At 26.1% G+C, this 22721-nt stretch overlaps 1 long non-coding RNA gene across 1 annotated transcript; it reads left to right on the top strand.

Moving 5' to 3' along the window:
- Positions 1-1468: 1468 nt before the first annotated feature.
- On the top strand, positions 1469-18369 carry LOC126301290 (uncharacterized). The gene is made up of 2 exons (XR_007553015.1): positions 1469-2517; positions 18221-18369. It is a non-coding gene; the product is annotated as an uncharacterized LOC126301290 (long non-coding RNA).
- Positions 18370-22721: the final 4352 nt, after the last annotated feature.

Below are 22721 nucleotides of genomic sequence, written 5' to 3'. Positions count from 1 at the left end.
ATGCAATTATTTACCTAGGATTATAGCTACTTATGTTTTTAGCTTAAAATAGGTTATTATAATATAATATATATAATAATATGTAATTTAATATTTAATATTATTATAATTGGATATAATAAATAAAATTATTAATTTAAATATAAAATATTATAATGAATATAAATAATTATATTAATTATAATAATATAATTATGTAAATTATCTATAATTAGATTATTTAACTAATATATATGAAAATTAACTTAATATAAAAAAAAGAATTCATATTAATAACATATTATATTAAATTACATAATTGTATAAAATATATTTATTATATTATTTAATCTTTCTTTATTTTTTAGTGAAAAGAAAGATTAAATAAGAAAGAATATAATACATTTATAGCTATACATGTTCCATATTAATCTTTAATTATATATAATAGAGAAGTTGTTGTGGTCATACATAGGGGCGTTTCTTTTTTTTTTGTTAATGTTTGTGGTTTTTTTCTTTTTTTTCTTTAAATATTTGAATCTTTTATTTTTTCCTGAATTAATAGATTTAAATTTTTCTTATTTTTTATTTTTAAAAGTTTTATTCTTGCTTGTTTATTCACTTTTTCTTTGTATTATATGTAAGTTTTGTTAGACTAAATGTTCTTTTTGCAGTAATTTGATTTAATTATCAAGTGATTTTGGATTTAGCAATTGATTTAGTATCGGCATAATTCGTGCCAGCAGCCGCGGTTATACGATTGATACAAGTGAATCTGTGAAATTTAAATAATAAACTAGGATTAGATACCCTATTATTTTAAATGTTAATTATATTTACCAGGGTACTATTAGTTAAGGTCTTTAAACCCAAAGAATTTGGCGGTATCTCATTCCATTCAGAGGAACCTACCCCATGATTGATAATACACGATTTACTCTACTTAATTTATTTGTTTTTATATCTCCGTTATCAGAGAATCTTTTTAGAGTTATAATTCTCAAGATTTATAATTATAAAATATTTCAGGTCAAGGTGCAGCTTATAGTTAAGAGGAGGTGGGTTACAATAGATTTTTGTTTATAACGAATTTGATAGTGAAATACTGTTAATGAAGGTGGATTTGATAGTTATTTAATTTATTTAATTTAACTGATATTGGCTCTGAGATGTGTACACATCGCCCGTCGCTCTCATTATTGATTATTCTATTTTATTTTAAAGTAGCTTCAATTTAGATGAGATAAGTCGTAACATAGTAGATGTACTTGAAAGTGTATCTAGGAAGAGTTTCAAGATATAACTTATTAGTAAAGTGTTTCATTTACACTGAAAATTTTTCTGTGCAAATCAGGATATCTTGATTATTTATTTTATTATATTTATTTTTTGTTTATTTAATTATTTAATATAAATAATTTTATTGTATTTTTGTCTTAGTATATTTTATAGAATTGATTTTTTAAATTATAGTTTATTGGTGTAATGTAAGTGTTTTATGAAATAATATTTTAAATTTTTTTAAGTAGATTTTATTTATTGTACCTTTTGTATCAGGGTTTATCAAAATTTTAGTATTTATTTTACTTGTCTCGATTTGGGTTGATTTATAAATAATTTATAGTTAATGTATCATAATTATTATTAAATTATTTATAGAAATGAGATGTTAATCGTTTCCCAAGATATCTAGTTTCTTAAGAAAAAATTTAATTTTTTAAAGTTATTTGTTTTTATTTAATTTTTTAAGTAAAAATATTAACTTATTTATTCTTTAAGGGATAAGCTTTGAAGTTAATAACCTATAATTTATTTTATAGAAATATAATAGTAAGCTTTAAACCAGCTATCTTTAAGATTACGTTTTAGTTCATTATTTTTTATTTTGATTTTATAAATAATTTAGGTATTTTATTAAGATTATTAATTTAATTTTAAAATTTTTGTAATAATGATTTAATTAGTATATTTATTTGTATGAAATTTTTACCTTGTGAACTTATTATAAGGAACTAGGCAAAATTGATTTCCACCTGTTTATCAAAAACATGTCCTCTTGTTTATATTTTGAGGTCTGGCCTGCTCACTGAAAGTATTTTTAAAGAGCCGCGGTATTTTGACCGTGCAAAGGTAGCATAATCATTAGTCTCTTAATTAGTGGCTGGAATGAATGGCTTGACGAGAAATCAACTGTCTCTTAAAAAATTTTTGAATTTAACCTTTGAGTCAAAAGGCTTAAATTCTTCTTTAGGACGAGAAGACCCTATAGAGCTTGACATTTTACTTTTATATAGTTTTTTGTTTGTCTTTCTATATTTAATGATGATGTTTTGTTGGGGTGACATAAAGAATAGATAAACTCTTCATTATTATATCATTTATTTATGTTTGTTATTTTGATCCATAATTTATGATCATAAGATTAAGTTACCTTAGGGATAACAGCGTAATTGTTTTTGAGAGCTCATATCGACAAAGCAGATTGCGACCTCGATGTTGGATTAAGAGAAATTTTGGGTGCAGGAGCCCAATGATTAGGTCTGTTTGACCTTTAAATTCTTACATGATCTGAGTTCAGACCGGCGTGAGCCAGGTCGGTTTCTATCCTAAGATTGTTAATCCATATTAGTACGAAAGGACCATATGGTTAAAATATTTTTTGTTATATTGATTAATATTAATTTATTTACTATTTTGACAGATTAATGTGTTGAATTTAGAATTCATTGATGTAGATTTTTTCTACAAATAGTATTGATACTTTATGATTTATTTATATTTATTTTGAATTTTCTTTTATTGGTTATTTGTGTTTTAATTAGTGTTGCCTTTTTAACTTTATTAGAGCGTAAGGTTTTAGGTTATATTCAGATTCGAAAGGGTCCAGATAAGGTAGGTTTTGTTGGAATTCCTCAGCCATTTAGAGATGCTATTAAGTTAATTTGTAAGGAGCAGCCAATTCCTATTATATCTAATTACCTACTTTATTATTTTTCCCCTGTTTTTAATTTAATGATTTCTTTAGCCGTTTGAGTAATTTTTCCTTATTTAACTTATATGTGTTCTTTTTCTTATGGATTTTTATGTTTTTAAGGTTGTACTAGATTAGGTGTTTATACTGTTATAATTGCTGGTTGATCTCCTAATTCAAATTATTCATTATTAGGTTCTCTTCGTTTGTTGCTCAAACAATTTCTTATGAAGTTAGTTTAGCTTTAATTTTATTGTCTTTAATTATTTTAATTGGTAGTTTTAATATGTTTGATTTTATAAACTATCAGCTTTATTGTTGATTTATTATTATTTCTTTTCCTTTAGCTTTAGCTTGTTTTGCTTCTTGCTTAGCTGAAACTAATCGTACTCCTTTTGATTTTGCTGAAGGGGAATCTGAGTTTGTTTCAGGATTTAATATTGAGTATGGTGCGGGTGGTTTTACTTTAATTTTTTTTAGCTGAATATACTAGAATTGTCTTCATAAGAATGTTATTGGCTTTAATTTTTTTGGGCGGTGATTTTTATTCTTTTATATTTTTTATTAAGCTTGCTATTATATCTTTTGGTTTTATTTGGGTTCGTGGAACATTACCACGGTTCCATTATGATAAATTAATGTACTTAGCTTGAAAAAGTTTTTTACCTTTATCTTTGGATTTTTTTATTTTCTTTGTTGGTTTAAAGATTTTATTTATCTCATTTGTTTAGTGAAATTTTTTGAGAAAAGTTAATAGAAGAGTTAAACTTCTAATTTTATGTTTTCAAAACATATGCTTTTCCTAAGCTAATTAACATTATTCCTTAATTAATTTATCTCATGCGTTTGCGACATGGACATTAATTAAGAAATATGTGAAGTAAATAATTGTTAAGATTTGACCTGTTATAATATAAGGTTCTTCAACAGGTCGTTTACCAATTCACGTTAGTAAGCATACAACAACTACTATAATTCAGAATAAAATTTGATTAATAGGGTAAAATTGAATGCCTCGGAATGGTGTTTTATTATAAAATGGTAAAATTATTAAGATTCTAATTGATAAAAATAATGCAATAACACCTCCTAACTTATTAGGGATAGATCGTAGAATTGCATATGCAAATAGGAAATATCATTCTGGTTGAATGTGAACTGGTGTTACTAATGGGTTGGCAGGTACAAAGTTATCTGGATCTCCTAATAGGTAAGGATTAATTAAACATAGTATAATTAATAATGATGTTATTATTACAAATGTAATAGAATCCTTAAAGGTAAAGTATGGATGGAATGGAATTTTTTCAATATCTCCATTTAGTCCAAGAGGATTATTAGATCCTGTTTGGTGAAGAAAAAATAAATGAATTGCTGCTATAGCAGCAATAATAAATGGTAATACAAAATGGAATGTGAAGAATCGATTTAATGTTGCATTATCAACAGCGAATCCTCCTCATACTCATTGGACTAAATCTGTTCCTAAGTATGGGATTGCTGATAATAAATTAGTAATTACTGTTGCACCTCAAAAAGATATTTGGCCTCAGGGTAAGACATATCCTATAAATGCAGTTGCTATAACTAAAAATAAAATCACTGTACCAATTATTCAGGTATGTATATATATATAAGATCCATAGTAAATTCCCCGTCCTACATGTAAGTAAATACAAATAAAAAATATAGATGCTCCATTTGCGTGTAAGGTTCGGATAATTCAACCATTATTTACGTCTCGGCAGATGTGTACTACACTACTGAATGCTATTTCAATATTTGATGTATAATGTATAGCTAAAAATAGTCCAGTTACGATTTGAATTACCAAACATAACCCTAATAGGGATCCAAAATTTCATCAAAATGAAATATTTGTTGGGGCAGGTAAGTCAATTAAAGAGTTATTAATAATTTTAATTAAAGGATGTCTTAATCGTAAGGGTTTATTCATTAGTAATAATCTTATTTTACGAATAGGTCCCTGATTAATATTGGTGATTTTAACAACTGCTAGTAGTGCTAAAAATAAATAAATTATTATTATTATTGTAATAATGAATGTTGGTCTATTATATAATTTTTCTAAAGATATTGTTATTTCTTGATAATTGATTGAATTATCAATATTTATAGTTTCGGTGTTTTTGAAAAAGTCTATAAATATAGATATATCTAGAATAATTAATATTAATATGATAAATACTCACATTATTAATGTAATAATTATAGTGATTGATTTAGGTTGAAATATTTCGTTTGATGCAATTCTTGTAATGTAAATAAATAATACTAGTATACCACCAAGAAATGTTAAAAATAAAATATATGATACTCAATATCTTTCTATTATTGTTCCTGTTATTAATCCAACTAGGAAGGTTTGAAGGATAATAAAAAGCATTATTGATATTGGGTGTCTTAATTTAATAAAATTAATATTTATTACATTTGATAATGATATAATTATTATTTTGATCATTTCAGGGGTTAGTTTATTTAAAATACCGGTTTTGGGGACCGATGATGGAAGCTTTTCCACCTCTGAAGTTTTAAAAGTGGGGGCTGGACTTATTTCCGGTTTACAAGACCGGCGTTTTTTTTAAACTATTAAAACTAATGTTTATATTCTCTATTTTTACTTCTTTATTGATTTATTTTGCTGGTGTTTATGTTTTTTCTTCTAAACGTAAACATTTATTAATGGTTCTTTTGAGATTAGAATATATTGTTCTTTCTTTATTTATGTTAGTTATTGTTTTTCTTATGAGTTTGATTATGATTATTTTTTTCCTGTTATTTTTTTAGTTTTTTCTGTTTGTGAGGGTGCTTTAGGTCTTTCTATTTTAGTTTCAATAATTCGTTCTCATGGTAATGATTTTTTTAATTCTTTTGGTTTATCTTTATGTTAAAGTATTTATTTATAACTATTTTTTTGATCCCTCTTTGTTTATTAAATAATTGTTGATGGTTGGTTCATTCTTTAATGTTTCTGTCGGGTTTTGTTTTTATAATTTGTGTTTATTCATATGCTGATTTGAATATAATTAGATATTATTTTGGTATTGATTATTTTTCTTTTAGTTTAATTTTACTTAGTTTTTGGATTTGTTCTTTAATAATCACTGCTAGAGGTTCAGTTTATTTAAGTTCATATCATTCTAATTTTTTTGTTTTTATGGTTTTGATTTTAATAATTATGCTTTATTGTTCATTTGCTAGATTAAGTCTTCTTTCTTTTTATATTTTTTTTGAGGCTAGATTAGTTCCTACTTTACTTTTAATTTTGGGTTAGGGTTATCAACCTGAGCGTTTGCAGGCTGGTGTTTATTTAATTTTTTATACTTTGGTTGCTAGATTACCTTTATTATTAGTTTTATTTAAGGTTTATGATTTTTCTAATACTTTATATTTTCCTTTATTGGTTGATTTTGGTTCTTATTATTTTATGTTTTATGTATTTATAATTTTGGCTTTTTTAGTTAAGATACCTATGTTTTTGGTTCATTTATGACTTCCTAAGGCTCATGTAGAGGCCCCTATTTCAGGTAGAATAATTCTTGCTGGTGTTTTATTAAAGTTAGGTGGTTATGGAATTTTTCGTGTTATAAAGGTTATTTCTTATTTGGGTTTAAAGTTTAATTATTTTTGATTGTCTTTAGGTTTATCTGGGGGTGTTATTGTAAGATTTATTTGTTTTCGTCAGGTTGATTTAAAGTCTTTAATTGCATATTCTTCTGTTGCTCATATAAGAATGGTTATTGGTGGATTGATGACTATGAATTGATGAGGTTGTGTAGGTTCTCTTTCTCTAATGGTTGGTCATGGTTTATGTTCTTCTGGTTTATTTTGTTTATCTAATATTATTTATTAACGTTTAGGTAGACGAAGATTATTAATTAACAAGGGTATAATTAATTTGATGCCAAGAATGGCTTTATGATAATTTCTTTTAAGATCATCAAATATGGCTGCTCCTCCTTCTTTAAATTTGGTAGGTGAAATTAGATTATTAAATAGAATTATATCTTGATCTTCTTTTAGATTCTTTGCTTTGATTTTTTTATCTTTTTTTAGAGCTGTTTATACTTTGTATATATATTCTTATTCTCAGCATGGGAATTATTATTCTGGTGTTTATACTTGTTCTCTTGGTTATTTTCGTGAATATCATCTTTTACTTTTACATTGATTGCCTTTAAATATTCTCTGTTTAAAGGGTGAATATTTCTTTGTTTAGTTTGCTTAAGTATTTTAATTAAAAATATTGTTTTGTGGAATCAATGATATGAAGTTTTTCATCTTAGGACGTGAATTTATTTTCTATTTGTTCTTTGAGTTTTTTTTCTTTGTTTATTTCGAGAACTATAATTTTTATTTTAGGTATTTATTATTTAATAATTGATTATAGAGTTTTTGTTGAGTGAGAGCTTTTCAATTTAAATGGTTCTATAGTTGTTATAACTTTAATTTTGGATTGAATATCTCTTAATTTTATATCTTTTGTTATATATATTTCTTCTTTGGTTATTTATTATAGAGAGGATTATATATCTGGTGAAAAGAATATAAATCGTTTTATTATTATTGTTTTAATATTTATTCTTTCTATAGGTTTTTTAATTATTAGTCCTAATTTAATTAGAATTTTATTAGGTTGAGATGGTTTAGGTTTAGTTTCTTATTGTTTAGTTATTTATTATCAAAATGTAAAATCTTATAGTGCTGGTATATTAACTGCACTTTCTAATCGTATTGGTGATGTTGCTATTTTAATTTCTATTGCATGAATGTTAAATTTTGGTGGTTGAAATTATATTTATTATTATGATTTTATTTCTAATTCTTTTGAAATAAAGCTCATTACTATATTAATTGTTTTAGCAGCTATAACTAAGAGAGCTCAGATTCCTTTCTCTTCATGACTTCCTGCTGCTATAGCAGCTCCTACTCCTGTTACTGCTTTAGTTCATTCTTCTACTCTTGTTACTGCTGGTGTTCATTTATTAATTCGTTTTAGACCAATATTGGATACTTATAATTGTGGTTGATTTTTACTTTTAATTGGTTGTATAACTATATTTATGGCTGGATTGGCGCTAATTTTGAGTTTGATTTAAAGAAGATTATTGCTCTTTCTACTTAAGACAACTTGGTTTAATAATAAGAATTTTGGCTATAGGTTATCCAAAGCTTGCATTTTTTCATTTATTGGCTCATGCTTTATTTAAGGCATTATTATTTATATGTGCAGGTTCAATAATTCATAATTTGAAGGATTCTCAGGATATTCGTTTTATAGGATCAATTGTTAATTTCATACCTTTAACTTCAGTTTGTTTTAATGTTTCTAGTTTATCTTTGTGTGGAATACCTTTTTTAGCGGGATTTTATTCAAAGGATTTAATTCTTGAGATGGTTTGTTTAAGATGAATTAATTGTTTAATTTTTTTCTTTATTTTTTTTCTACTGGTTTAACTGCTTCTTATTCTTTTCGTTTGTTTTATTATTCAATATCTGGTGATAATAATTTTTATTCTAGATTTTCTTTTGATGATAAGGGTTATTATATTTCATTTGGAATAATTGGTCTATTGTTTGTTGCTGTTTTTGGTGGTAGTCTTTTATCTTGATTAATTTTTCCTATTCCTCATGTGATTGCTTTACCTTATTATTTAAAGTTTTTAACTATTACAGTTGTTATTTTAGGTGCTTATTTAGGTTATCTTATTTCTAATTTTGATTTTTCTCATAATTTATTTTCTTTAAGTATACTTTCTTTTGTTAGATTTGCTGGTTCTATATGATTTATACCTTTTCTTTCAACTAAGTTTATTAGATATATTCCTTTAAAAATAGGTTATTATTCATCTAAGTCATTTGATTATGGTTGAGGTGAATTACTTGGTGGTCAAGGTTTATATAGATTATTTATTTATTTAATTGGTTATATTCAAGGTTGATATGATTCTAATTTCAAGATTTATCTTTTAACTTTTATTTTTTGAATATTTATTTTGGTAATATTGTTTTTCGTTTACTTAAATAGCTTATAATTAGAGCGTGACACTGAAGATGTTAAGGAAGTATTTTTACTTTTAAGTATTTATAAATATAGATATATTATTTTTACAGTGAAAATGTAATGTTTTATTTAAACTATATAAATTCTAGAAATGTTAACGGAGTTTAACCGCTAATATAAAAAGTTAGCAGCTTTCATATTGGCTTTACATTTCCTTAATTGGAACTATTATAGTTCAATTATATTATTAACAGTAATACGCCTCTTTTTGGCTTCAATTAATAAGAATAAGGGTAGTACATACCAATCTTCCAGGTCGAAACTGACTGCAATATTTCGCTTCTTATTCTATTTAAGGTTGATTGATAATATCAATACTTTTTGAATGCAACCCAAATGTTATATTTAACTACAACCTCTTATTCTGCTCATTGTAATGCTCCTTGGTTTCATTCATGGTATAGTCCTCCTAATAGAACTAGAATAAAAAATATTGTTGATACTGTTCAGATTATAATGTCTGAAGTTTTAAAAATAATTACAATTGGTAGAATTAGTGCAATTTCTACATCAAAAATTAAAAAGATTACTGCGATTAGGAAGAATCGTATTGAGAATGGTATTCGTGCTGATCTTTTTGGATCAAACCCACATTCAACTGGTGATCTTTTTTCTCGATCATTAATTAATTTTTTGATAGTGTTGTTGCCAGGATTATAACAATTATTGGAATAATAAATCTAATGAAAACTCTTGTTGATAGAATTAGAATTGTTTTTCTTGATTTATATCAAGTTTTCTGATTGGAAGTCAAATGTACTATTTATACTAGAAAAACAATTATCTACCTCATCAAAAAATAGAGATATATAAGAATAATCATACTACGTCTACGAAGTGTCAGTATCATGCTGCTGCTTCAAATCCAAAGTGATGTCTTGGTGAAAATTGATTTATTGAGTGTCGAAGTAGACATGTTGATAAAAAGATTGTTCCAATAATTACGTGTAAACCATGGAATCCTGTTGCAACAAAGAATGTTGATCCATAAACTGCATCTGCAATGGTAAAAGGTGCTTCTCAATATTCATATGCTTGAAGTATTGTAAAGTATAGTCCTAATAACACTGTGAAGAATAATCCTTGTAGTGCTTGAGTATGATTAGATTCCATTAAACTATGATGTGCTCATGTTACTGTTACTCCTGATGCTAAAAGAATAGCTGTATTAAGTAATGGAATTTGTATAGGGTTAAAGGGTTGAATTCCTATTGGAGGTCATAGTATTCCTAGTTCAATTGTTGGTGCTAATCTTCTTCTAAAGAATGCTCAAAAAAAAGAAACGAAAAATAATACCTCTGATGCAATAAATAAAATTATTCCTCATCGTAATACGATTGATACAAATCCTGTATGTAATCCTTGATATGTTCCTTCTCATACTACATCTCGTCATCATTGAATTATAGTTAGTAGGGTAATTCCAAATCCAATTATGAATAAGTTAATATTAAATATGTGGAATCATTTTGCTAGTCCTGATACTAGGACTATTGCTCCAATTGCTCCTGTTAATGGTCAAGGTCTATAGTCTACTAAGTGGAATGGGTGGTTTGAGTGAGTTGTTAACATAGGTTTAATATACTTCTCTAGAATATAGAGTTCTTAGAATTGAGAAAACATAGGCTTGAATTATTGCTACTGCTGATTCTAGAATTAATAGAAGTATTTGTCCAATAATTAGTAATTAGATTAAGTTTATTGCTATAGATGGTCCTGTGTTTCCTAATAAGGTTAATAATAAGTGTCCTGCAATTATATTTGCTGCCAACCGTACTGCTAATGTACCTGGTCGAATAACATTACTAATTGTTTCAATTAGTACTATAAATGATATTAATGCAGGCGGTGTACCTTGTGGTACAAGGTGTGTAAATATATGATTAGTATGGTTAATTCATCCAAATAATATAAATCTTAGCCATATAGGTAGGGCAATTGCAAATGTTAATGCTAAATGTCTTGTTCTAGTAAAAATATAAGGGAATAATCCTATGAAATTGTTAAATAATATTATAATAAAAATTGAGATGAAAATGAATGTTGTTCCATTAAATGATTTTGGTCCAAGAAGTGTTTTAAATTCATTATGTAAGGTTAAATTTAGTTTATTTCAGATAATGTTAATTCGTGATGGTGTAAGTCAAAATAGTGAGGGGATTAATAATAGTCCTAGAAATGTTCTAGTTCAATTTAATGATAAATTAAACATGTTAGTTGATGGGTCAAATGTTGAGAATAGATTTGTAGTCATTTTCAATTTAAGATTTTTATTTCAATTGTTCCTTTTTCTGCTCTTTTAATAAGGTTAGGTTTAAATGAGAAGAAGTTTATTTGATTAAACAAGATTAATGTAGCTGAAAATATAATGAATAGTGAGAATCATATAAGAGGGGATATTTGAGGGATTTGGATATAATTTCCCCATCAGAAGTAGTCGTTAATTTACTATTATTTGGTTTAAGAGACCATTACTTACTTTCAGTCATCTGATGAATTTCAAGGTGTACTAATTTTTTTTTAGTTACTTTAGATTGACACTCTAATGTTATTTATTTTAACTAACTCCTTAAATTATCTTAGATAATCACTTAATAAATAAATTTACTGAAGTTCTTTCAATTACAATTGGTATAAATCTGTGGTTTGCTCCACAGATTTCTGAGCATTGTCCAAAGAATAATCCAGGTCGATTTATTGTGAATGTTCCTTGATTTAACCGACCTGGCGTTGCATCAATTTTAACCCCTAATGCAGGAACTGCTCATGAGTGTAGAACATCTGATGCTCTTGTTAATACTCGTACTTCTGTATTTATTGGTAGGATTGTTCGGTTATCTACATCTAGTAGTCGGAATCCATCATTTTCTAGGTCTTGTTCTGGTGTTATATAAGTGTCAAATTCTACGTCTATGAAGTCTGAATATTCATATCTTCAATATCATTGTCGTCCAATGGTTTTAATTGTAATTATTGCATCTACTGAATCATCAAGTAAATATAATAGTCGTAATGATGGAAGGGCAATAAAAATTAATGTAATTGCTGGTAAAGCTGTTCAGATTGTTTCAATTAAATGTCCATGAAGTATATTACGGTTAGTATAGGCAATAAATAATATATAACTTAGGGCATAACCTACAATTACTGTAATTAATAATAATACGACCATAGTATGATCATGAAAGAATGATAATTGCTCCATTAATGGTGAAGCTCCATCTTGAAGAGATAAATTTGATCATGTTGCCATTAATAAATATTTTCTAATAAAAGGTCAAACCTTTATTTGTAGAGCTTAAATCTACTGCACTAATCTGCCATATTAGAATCTAGAGATTAATGGTAATTCTGAGTAACTATGTTCTGCAGGAGGGTTATTTTGTAGTCATTCTGTTGATCTTCTTATGTTAGCTCTAAATATAATTGCTCGGTTTGTAATCATTCTTTCTCATATAATTACAATGAATATAATGATTCCTACAATAGAAATTGTAGACCCAATTCTTGATACTACGTTTCATGATGTATATGCGTCTGGGTAGTCAGAGTATCGTCGAGGTATTCCTGCTAATCCTAGGAAGTGTTGAGGAAAGAATGTTAAATTTACTCCAATGAATATAATTGTAAATTGGATTTTTAATCATGTATTATTTATAGTTAATCCTGTAAATAGTGGATATCATTGAATGACACCTCCTATAATTGCAAATACTGCTCCTATAGATAATACATAATGAAAGTGGGCTACTACATAATATGTATCATGTAATACAATATCAAGTGATGAATTTGCTAATACTAATCCTGTTAATCCACCAATTGTAAATAGGAAAATAAATCCTAGAGCTCATAATAATGGTGGATTGAACTTGAATTTAGTTCCATATAATGTAGCTAATCATCTAAATACCTTAATTCCTGTAGGTACAGCAATAATTATTGTTGCTGATGTAAAATATGCTCGTGTGTCAACATCCATTCCTACTGTAAATATATGATGTGCTCATACAATAAATCCTATTAGTCCAATTGATAGTATAGCATAAATTATACCTAATGTTCCAAATGATTCAATTTTTCCTCTTTCTTGACATACAATATGTGAAATAATTCCGAACCCCGGTAGAATTAAAATATAAACTTCTGGGTGTCCAAAGAATCAAAATAGATGTTGATATAGAATTGGGTCACCCCCTCCTGCAGGGTCAAAGAATGATGTATTTAAATTTCGATCTGTTAATAATATAGTAATAGCTCCTGCTAAAACTGGAAGTGAAAGAAGGAGAAGTAATGCTGTAATAGCTACAGATCATACAAATAAAGGTGTTTGATCTAAAGTTATACTTTCTGATCGTATATTAATTGCTGTTGTAATGAAATTCACTGCACCAAGAATAGATGATACACCTGCTAAGTGCAGTGAAAAAATAGCTAGATCTACAGATGCACCCCCGTGTGCAATAGCTCCTGCTAGAGGAGGGTAAACTGTTCATCCTGTACCAGCACCATTATCTACTATAGAAGATGTAAGAAGAAGGGTTAGTGAAGGTGGTAGTAATCAAAAACTTATATTATTTATTCGTGGAAATGCTATATCTGGTGCACCAATTATTAGTGGAACAAGTCAATTACCAAATCCACCAATTATAATAGGTATTACTATAAAGAAAATTATTATGAATGCGTGAGCTGTAATAATAACATTATAAATCTGGTCATCCCCAATTAGAGATCCGGGTTGGCCAAGTTCAGCACGAATAAGTATTCTTATTGATGTTCCTACTATTCCTGCTCATGCTCCAAATATGAAGTATAAAGTACCAATGTCCTTATGGTTTGTTGAGAATAATCATTTTTGCGGTAAGATGGCTGAATTTTAGGTGGTAGACTGTAAATCTACTTATGAGATGTTTTCTCTCTTATCATATTTAGGTCTTATATTCAATTATGATTCTAGACTGCAATTCTAGAGGTGTAAAATTTTACTAAGGCCTAAAAGATTATTCTTTTAATTATAACTTTGAAGGTTATTAGTTTGATTAACTTAAGTCCTTAGTATAATGAAATTAAGGTTGATGTTGAAATCAATCCTATTGTTGAAATTATTACTGTTATAGGAAGAATGATTCTTGATTTTTGGGACTTTATCTTTATAGATCACGAATTTTCTGTGTATGATATAATTAGAGCTGAGAATCTAATACGTATATAGTAGTAGAGTGTAATTGTAGTTAATACAACTATAATAGTTATAATAGTTGTTATATTGTTTTCTATTAATAATTGTATTACAATTCATTTTGGTAAGAATCCAAGGAATGGTGGTAGTCCACCTAAAGATAATAAAGATAAGAATATTATGAATTTAATTTCGGTTTTTATATTTCTGGCTGAATAAATTTGATTTATGAAAAATAAATTTATTTGCTTAAATAATAAAACTATAATTAATCTTAATAGTGAGTAAATAATGAAGTATAGTTCTCAGATGTTTTCTCTGACTGTTAATGATCTAATTATTCAACCTAGATGTCTGATTGATGAATATGCTAAAAGTTGTCGTAAGGATGTTTGATTTAAACCTCCTATTGCCCCAATAATAATTCTTAAGATAATAATTGTTCAAATAAAAGTTCTTAATTGAATACAATAAGATAAGACCATTATTGGGGCGATTTTTTGTCATGTTATTAATGTTAAACAATTATTTCATCTTGATGCTCCTATAACTTCTGGAAATCAGAAATGGAAAGGTGCAGCTCCAATCTTTAATAATAGTCTAGATCTAATTATTATTGATGGGATAAATTCTGTTTCCCATCCCATGGGATATTTTATTTGAATCAGCAAAATTGAAAATAATAATATTGTCAATGCTATTGCTTGGACAATAAAATATTTAATTGATGATACATTTATTATTATATTTTTATTTCTTGTTAGGAGCGGAATAAATGAAAGTAAGTTGATCTCAAGTCCTATTCAAACCCCAAATCAGGAATTTGATGAAATGGACAGGATCGTTCCTATCATTAATGTTGATAGGAAGAGAAGTTTTGTAGAGTTGTTGGTCATTAAAAAGGAGAGGATTGATACCTCTATAAATGGGGTATGAACCCATTAGCTTGTTTAGCTTACCTTTTTACATTAAGGTGTATGATGCACGTTAGTTTTTGATACTAAAGGAGGTAGTTTAATTCTATCTTATGTAATTTTAATGAAGGTAATTTTGTTTACTTTATTTACCCTATCAAGGTAACCCTTTAATCAGGCACTTCATTTATTTTATATATAAATCGAAAGTTTTTTTTGAAATTCTTTTATGTATTATTTTGTTTAATTAGGATTAATTTATCCTGCTCATTTTATATATATATATATATATATATATATATATATATATATATATATATATATATATATATATATATATATATATATATATATATATATATATATATATATATATATATATATATATATATATAATAAATAATTTATATTAATATATTACATTTATTTGAAATTAAAGTATTATAAGTTCATCTTACCATTATCAATTGATTATTTTAATGCAATTATTTACCTAGGATTATAGCTACTTATGTTTTTAGCTTAAAATAAGTTATTATAATATAATATATTTAATAATATGTAATTTAATATTTAATATTATTATAATTGGATATGATAAATAAAATTATTAATTTAAATATAAAATATTATTATTAATATAAATAATTATATTAATTATAATAATATAATTATGTAAATTATCTATAATTAGATTATTTAACTAATATATATGAAAGTTAACTTAAAATAAAAAAAGAATTCATATTAATAACATATTATATTAAATTACATAATTGTATAAAATATATTTATTATATTATTTAATCTTTCTTTATTTATTAGTGAAAAGAAAGATTAAATAAGAAAGAATATAATACATTTATTGCTATACATGTTCCATATTAATCTTTAATTATATATAATAGAGAAGTTGTTGTGGTCATACATAGGGGCGTTTCTTTTTTTTTTTGTTAATGTTTGTGGTTTTTTTCTTTTTTTTCTTTAAATATTTGAATCTTTTATTTTTCCTGAATTAATAGATTTAAAATTTTCTTATTTTTTATTTTTAAAAGTTTTCTTCTTGCTTGTTTATTCACTTTTTCTTTGTATTATATGTAAGTTTTGTTAGACTAAATGTTCTTTTTGCAGTAATTTGATTTAATTATCAAGTGATTTTGGATTTAGCAATTGATTTAGTATCGGCATAATTCGTGCCAGCAGCCACGGTTATACGATTGATACAAGTGAATATTATTGGTTAAAACAGTTGTTTATATTATTAGGGTTGAAATATAAATTTGTAAGGTGAAATGTTAAAATTTATTTGTGGCCCTTTTTATGAATCTGTGAAATTTAAATAATAAACTAGGATTAGATACCCTATTATTTTAAACGTTAATTATATTTACCAGGGTACTATTAGTTAAGGTCTTTAAACCCAAAGAATTTGGCGGTATCTCATTCCATTCAGAGGAACCTATCCCATGATTGATAATACACGATTTACTCTACTTAATTTATTTGTTTGTATATCTCCGTTATCAGAGAATCTTTTTAGAGTTATAATTCTCAAGATTTATAATTATAAAATATTTCAGGTCAAGGTGCAGCTTATAGTTAAGAGGAGGTGAGTTACAATAGATTTTTGTTTATAACGGATTTGATTGTGAAATACTGTTAATGAAGGTGGATTTGATAGTAATTTAATTTATTTAATTTAACTGATATTGGCTCTGAGATGTGTACACATCGCCCGTCGCTCTCATTATTGATTATTCTATTTTATTTTAAAGTAGCTTCAATTTAGATGAGATAAGTCGTAACATAGTAGATGTACCGGAAAGTGTATCTAGGAAGAGTTTCAAGATATAACTTATTAGTAAAGTGTTTCATTTACACTGAAAATTTTTCTGTGCAAATCAGGATATCTTGATTATTTATTTTATTATATTTATTTTTTGTTTATTTAATTATTTAATATAAATAATTTTATTGTATTTTTGTCTTAGTATATTTTATAGAATTGATTTTTTAAATTATAGTTTATTGGTAATGTAAGTGTTTTATTAAATATTATTTTAAATTTTTTTAAGTAGATTTTATTTATTGTACCTTTTGTATCAGGGTTTATCAAAATTTTAGTATTTATTTTACTTGTCTCGATTTGGGTTGATTTATAAATAATTTATAGTTAATTTATCATAATTATTATTAAATTATTTATAGAAATGAGATGTTAATCGTTTCCCAAGATATCTAGTTTCTTAAGAAAAAATTTATTTTTTAAAGTTATTTGTTTTTATTTAATTTTTTAAGTAAAAATATTAACTTATTTATTCTTTAAGGGATAAGCTTTGAAGTTAATAACCTATAATTTATTTTATAGAAATATAATAGTAAGCTTTAAACCAGCTATCTTTAAGATTACATTTTAGTTCATTATTTTTTATTTTGATTTTATAAATATTTTAGGTTTTTTATTAAGATTATTAATTTAATTTTAAAATTTTTGTAATAATGATAGAATTAGTATATTTATTTGTATGAAATTTTTACCTTGTGAACTTATTATAAGGAACTAGGCAAAATTGATTTCCGCCTGTTTATCAAAAACATGTCCTCTTGTTTATATTTTGAGGTCTGGCCTGCTCACTGAGCGTATTTTTAAAGAGCCGCGGTATTTTGACCGTGCAAAGGTAGCATAATCATTAGTCTCTTAATTAGTGGCTGGAATGAATGGCTTGACGAGAAATCAACTGTCTCTTAATAAATTTTTGAATTTAACTTTTGAGTCAAAAGGCTTAAATTCTTCTTTAGGACGAGAAGACCCTATAGAGCTTGACATTTTACTTTTATATAGTTTTTTGTTTGTCTTTCTATATTTAATGATGATGTTTTGTTGGGGTGACATGAAGAATAGATAAACTCTTCATTATTATATCATTTATTTATGTTTGTTATTTTGATCCATAATTTATGATCATAAGATTAAGTTACCTTAGGGATAACAGCGTAATTGTTTTTGAGAGCTCATATCGACAAAGCAGATTGCGACCTCGATGTTGGATTAAGAAAAATTTTGGGTGCAGGAGCCCAATGATTAGGTCTGTTCGACCTTTAAATTCTTACATGATCTGAGTTCAGACCGGCGTGAGCCAGGTCGGTTTCTATCCTAAGATTGTTAATCCATATTAGTACGAAAGGACCATATGGTTAAAATATTTTTGTTATATTGATTAATATTAATTTATTATCTATTTTGACAGATTAATGTGTTGAATTTAGAATTCATTTATGTAGATTTTTTCTACAAATAGTATTGATACTTTATGATTTATTTATATTTATTTTGAATTTTCTTTTATTGGTTATTTGTGTTTTAATTAGTGTTGCCTTTTTAACTTTATTAGAGCGTAAGGTTTTAGGTTATATTCAGATTCGTAAGGGTCCAAATAAGGTAGGTTTTGTTGGAATTCCTCAGCCATTTAGAGACGCTATTAAGTTAATTTGTAAGCAGCAGCCAATTCCTATTATATCTAATTACCTACTTTATTATTTTTCCCCTGTTTTTAATTTAATGATTTCTTTAGCCGTTTGAGTAATTTTTCCTTATTTAACTTATATGTGTTCTTTTTCTTATGGATTTTTATTTTTTTATGTTGTACTAGATTAGGTGTTTATACTGTTATAATTGCTGGTTGATCTTCTAATTCAAATTATTCATTATTAGGTTCTCTTCGTTCTGTTGCTCAAACAATTTCTTATGAAGTTAGTTTTGCTTTAATTTTATTGTCTTTAATTATTTTAATTGGTAGTTTTAATATGTTTGATTTTATAAACTATCAGCTTTATTGTTGATTTATTATTATTTCTTTTCCTTTAGCTTTAGCTTGTTTTGCTTCTTGCTTAGCTGAAACTAATCGTACTCCTTTTGATTTTGCTGAAGGGCAATCTGAGTTAGTTTCAGGATTTAATATTGAGTATGGTGCGGGTGGTTTTACTTTAATTTTTTTAGCTGAATATACTAGAATTGTCTTCATAAGAATGTTATTGGCTTTAATTTTTTTGGGCGGTGATTTTTATTCTTTTATAATTTTTATGAAGCTTGCTATTATATCTTTTGGTTTTATTTGGGTTCGTGGAACATTACCACGGTTCCGTTATGATAAATTAATGTACTTAGCTTGAAAAAGTTTTTTACCTTTATCTTTGAATTTTTTTATTTTCTTTGTTGGTTTAAAGATTTTATTTATCTCATTTGTTTAGTGAAATTTTTTGAGAAAAGTTAATAGAAGAGTTAAACTTCTAATTTTATGTTTTCAAAACATATGCTTTTCCTAAGCTAATTAACTTTATTCCTTAATTAATTTATCTCATGCGTTTGCGACATGGACATTAATTAAGAAATATGTGAAGTAAATAATTGTTAAGATTTGACCTGTTATAATATAAGGTTCTTCAACAGGTCGTTTACCAATTCACGTTAGTAAGCATACAACAACTACTATAATTCAGAATAAAATTTGATTAATAGGGTAAAATTGAATGCGTCGGAATGGTGTTTTATTATAAAATGGTAAAATTATTAAGATTCTAATTGATAAAAATAATGCAATAACACCTCCTAACTTATTAGGGATAGATCGTAGAATTGCATATGCAAATAGGAAATATCATTCTGGTTGAATGTGAACTGGTGTTACTAATGGGTTGGCAGGTACAAAGTTATCTGGATCTCCTAATAGGTAAGGATTAATTAAACATAGTATAATTAATAATGATGTTATTATTACAAATGTAATAGAATCCTTAAAGGTAAAGTATGGATGGAATGGAATTTTTTCAATATCTCCATTTAGTCCAAGAGGATTATTAGATCCTGTTTGGTGAAGAAAAAATAAATGAATTGCTGCTATAGCAGCAATAATAAATGGTAATACAAAATGGAATGTGAAGAATCGATTTAATGTTGCATTATCAACAGCGAATCCTCCTCATACTCATTGGACTAAATCTGTTCCTAAGTATGGGATTGCTGATAATAAATTAGTAATTACTGTTGCACCTCAAAAAGATATTTGGCCTCAGGGTAAGACATATCCTATAAATGCAGTTGCTATAACTAAAAATAAAATCACTGTACCAATTATTCAGGTATGTATATATATATAAGATCCATAGTAAATTCCCCGTCCTACATGTAAGTAAATACAAATAAAAAATATAGATGCTCCATTTGCGTGTAAGGTTCGGATAATTCAACCATTATTTACGTCTCGGCAGATGTGTACTACACTACTGAATGCTATTTCAATATTTGATGTATAATGTATAGCTAAAAATAGTCCAGTTACGATTTGAATTACCAAACATAACCCTAATAGGGATCCAAAATTTCATCAAAATGAAATATTTGTTGGGGCAGGTAAGTCAATTAAAGAGTTATTAATAATTTTAATTAATCGTAAGGGTTTATTCATTAGTAATTATCTTATTTTACGAATAGGTCCCTGATTAATATTGGTGATTTTAACAACTGCTAGTAGTGCTAAAAATAAATAAATTATTATTATTATTGTAATAATGAATGTTGGTCTATTATATAATTTTTCTAAAGATATTGTTATTTCTTGATAATTGATTGAATTATCAATATTTATAGTTTCGGTGTTTTTGAAAAAGTCTATAAATATAGATATATCTAGAATAATTAATATTAATATGATAAATACTCACATTATTAATGTAATAATTATAGTGATTGATTTAGCCTGAAATATTTCGTTTGATGCAATTCTTGTAATGTAAATAAATAATACTAGTATACCACCAAGAAATGTTAAAAATAAAATATATGATAATCAATATCTTTCTATTATTGTTCCTGTTATTAATCCAACTAGGAAGGTTTGAAGGATAATAAAAAGCATTATTGATATTGGGTGTCTTAATTTAATAAAATTAATATTTATTACATTTGATAATGATATAAATATTATTTTGATCATTTCAGGGGTTAGTTTATTTAAAATACCGGTTTTGGGGACCGATGATGGAAGCTTTTCCACCTCTGAAGTTTTAAAAGTGGGGGCTGGACTTATTTCCGGTTTACAAGACCGGCGTTTTTTTTAAACTATTAAAACTAATGTTTATATTCTCTATTTTTACTTCTTTATTGATTTATTTTGCTGGTGTTTATGTTTTTTCTTCTAAACGTAAACATTTATTAATGGTTCTTTTGAGATTAGAATATATTGTTCTTTCTTTATTTATGTTAGTTATTGTTTTTCTTATTGAGTTTGATTATGATTATTTTTTTCCTGTTATTTTTTTTGTTTTTTCTGTTTGTGAGGGTGCTTTAGGTCTTTCTATTTTAGTTTCAATAATTCGTTCTCATGGTAATGATTTTTTTAATTCTTTTGGTTTATCTTTATGTTAAAGTATTTATTTATAACTATTTTTTTGATCCCTCTTTTTTTATTAAATAATTGTTGATGGTTGGTTCATTCTTTAATGTTTCTGTCGGGTTTTGTTTTTATAATTTGTGTTTATTCATATGCTGATTTGAATATAATTAGATATTATTTTGGTATTGATTATTTTTCTTTTAGTTTAATTTTACTTAGTTTTTGGATTTGTTCTTTAATAATCACTGCTAGAAGTTCAGTTTATTTAAGTTCATATCATTCTAATTTTTTTGTTTTTATGGTTTTGATTTTAATAATTATGCTTTATTGTTCATTTGCTAGATTAAGTCTTCTTTCTTTTTATATTTTTTTTGAGGCTAGATTAGTTCCTACTTTACTTTTAATTTTGGGTTGGGGTTATCAACCTGAGCGTTTGCAGGCTGGTGTTTATTTAATTTTTTATACTTTGGTTGCTAGATTACCTTTATTATTAGTTTTATTTAAGGTTTATGATTTTTCTAATACTTTATATTTTCCTTTATTGGTTGATTTTGGTTCTTATTATTTTATGTTTTATGTATTTATAATTTTGGCTTTTTTAGTTAAGATACCTATGTTTTTGGTTCATTTATGACTTCCTAAGGCTCATGTAGAGGCCCCTATTTCAGGTAGAATAATTCTTGCTGGTGTTTTATTAAAGTTAGGTGGTTATGGTATTTTTCGTGTTATAAAGGTTATTTCTTATTTGGGTTTAAAGTTTAATTATTTTTGATTGTCTTTAGGTTTATCTGGGGGTGTTATTGTAAGATTTATTTGTTTTCGTCAGGTTGATTTAAAGTCTTTAATTGCATATTCTTCTGTTGCTCATAAAAGAATGGTTATTGGTGGATTGATGACTATGAATTGATGAGGTTGTGTAGGTTCTCTTTCTCTAATGGTTGGTCATGGTTTATGTTCTTCTGGTTTATTTTGTTTTTCTAATATTATTTATGAACGTTTAGGTAGACGAAGATTATTAATTAACAAGGGTATAATTAATTTGATGCCAAGAATGGCTTTATGATGATTTCTTTTAAGATCATCAAATATGGCTGCTCCTCCTTCTTTAAATTTGGTAGGTGAAATTAGATTATTAAATAGAATTATATCTTGATCTTCTTTTAGATTCTTTGCTTTGATTTTTTTATCTTTTTTTAGA

This window comes from Schistocerca gregaria, unplaced genomic scaffold (assembly GCF_023897955.1).
Source record: "Schistocerca gregaria isolate iqSchGreg1 unplaced genomic scaffold, iqSchGreg1.2 ptg000066l, whole genome shotgun sequence".
Taxonomy (NCBI): domain Eukaryota; kingdom Metazoa; phylum Arthropoda; class Insecta; order Orthoptera; family Acrididae; genus Schistocerca; species Schistocerca gregaria.
The sequence above is the reverse complement of the archived record's forward strand: the minus strand, read 5'-3'. Positions and strand labels throughout refer to the sequence as shown.